Here is a 2,395-nt window from a genome sequence, read left to right on the forward strand (position 1 = left end):
CTAACAACTCTTCGAGCGTCGGAGTGAGGCTCGAGGAGACTTATTGCGGGTGGCGGAAGCGTATATAATACAAGTGACCAATATCCAGGATCGCACGGGACTGACTGGGATTCCTCTAGGCGTCGGACTCACTATCAAACTCTTCATCCATGAGATCGCCTTCGCCAACATCTGGCCAAATCAACAAGCCAGGTGAGTACTATGAAAGTACTCGCAAGACAGTTCGGACATAAGATATAACAAATGTAAACATGATGCATATGAACAGATTAATAAGTGCACTCAGACATAGAAATAATAATGCATGGGAAATAAAAGAGAAGTCGGGCGGTAGTCCTCCCAAAATCCCAAAATAAATACTGGGTGCCAAACGAGGGTCTGAATGACTCCTCGAGAGGAAAATGCAAGTATAACAATGCCGCAGTCGGGCGTCAGGGCGACACCACATAAAGGGCTTATATTGAAAGTAAATGACAAGCATGCCACAGTCGGACGTCTGAGCGACATCACATAAAGGGCTTATATTGAAAGTAAACGATAAACATGCCACAGTCGGACGTCTGAGCGACATCACATAAAGGGCTTATATCCACAACTTAGTATCTCATGAATTTAAAACATAACAGGAGAATAATCGGGTATGAGATAAACAACAGGGTTAGTCCATCCACAGGAATAACGTTCAACCATGTTTTACTGCTCAAGCTTATTTACCGGGAAAGAGTATACCATGAGGATTCGACACAGACATGGATATACTGATCACGTTACTTGACCATGGATACGATGACTCGGAAGGATTTGACTCTGCAGAGTTTGTACTTTAACCACAGCCAACGGATTTCAGTAGTCACGGGGACTAGTTCCGTTTACGGTGTTTTGGAAGAAACACATCTAACCAGTACACACCCATTCAACATTCCGAAGCCAGGAATCACCCTCGGCAACGTTCAAGAAAAACCTTGAGACGGGGAGGCTACAACCTCGCGTAGCATGGGATCAAATTTATATACGCGCGCTCTAAGGGGTGCCCCCTCTTGGTCCCAACCGGAAACACCCATGCCCCCTGACCGGATGACTGGCTTTAATCCAGGGCCATGGAACCCTCATCCCGGCCCCTCTGTTTGGTGTGTACACGGAAAGAGGTTACCAACTTACTAAACCGCATTCTGGCAGAAAACATGTGGTAGCACGGAAGGGGAAAGAACGATAACGTGACTCCGTCCACGTTAACGTCGGAATTTATCGGATGATGTAAGGCTGGCATGCCACAATAGTACCACCTTACTGCCCTTCCTGTCACCACATGACTAGGCCATCTCTCCTCAGAGATCATAGCAACTCGGAACACACGGGTAGTTGCCTTACATGCAACGAGATACTTACCGATGCTCTTATGCCATGCACAACCATTCAAGCAAACATGAAAAACACCTATCATATCAAAGGTTCAAACATGCTTGCCTGGTTCGGAGAAGTCGGAGTCTAGCTCGGCGAAGTTCGCGGCTCCGTCACCTCTTCCGGAACCTACGGTATAGCAAAAGTGCATACTAACGTGAAAACCAACGCGTGCATAAAAGTTGTCTCAAAATTTTCCAAATAAATCCTGTAAAAAACTAGACAAAAATATAAGACTGTCAGAAAAAGAATCACTCAAAAATCACTTTTTATTAAAAAGTTATAAGGGTTTTAGTCCAGGGACTAATCTGTAATGAAACAGAAAAGAAACATGGACTTAACTGAGAAAACAGAAAACGGTTCGAATAGAAACGCGCCAGCCCACAGGGAAAACGTACTTTGCCCGAAGGCGCCAATAGAAAACGATTCGCGGGGAAAGAAAGAGAGGCTGACGTGGGGGGTCCACATGTCAGGTTTGAAAACCTCGCCGGCGCCCGAAGGCTGCGGTGGTCGCCGGCGTCGAACCACGGCGAGTCAGGGAGATCGGAGTGTACCAAGAGGTTCAGTGCGTCCTTCTGCGTCGGTGGGTGGTGGACTTGGTTGTCGGAGAGCACCACGTCGACGGCGACACTTTCTCCGGCGGACGGCGGCTCGGGCGATGGTGGGGAACTCCGGTGGTGTGCTGCAAACTTCGAATTGAAGCGCGGGTCAGAAGGAGGGATGCACTAGAGAGCTACTGGCAAGAGCTGGGGGTTAGGGATGCACGCACGGGAGCGAATCGGGCTGGATCCCGTGGCGGGTCGCGGTGGCCGGAGTTGAGGAAGGAGACTCCCTCGGGGCTCTTCCAGTGGCTACTCGGGGTCTTGGTGGAGTGCAGAGGTGGTGTGGGTACTAGCTGGAGCTCGGGGCCTCTATTTATAGGCGATTCGAGAGGGTGGCCGTGAACGGAAAATCTCCGGCGAGCGATTACGGCGAGGCAGTGGCTTGGCAGAGGATT

Source organism: Triticum aestivum, chromosome 1D (assembly GCF_018294505.1).
Source record: "Triticum aestivum cultivar Chinese Spring chromosome 1D, IWGSC CS RefSeq v2.1, whole genome shotgun sequence".
In the NCBI taxonomy this organism is placed as follows: Eukaryota; Viridiplantae; Streptophyta; class Magnoliopsida; order Poales; family Poaceae; genus Triticum; species Triticum aestivum.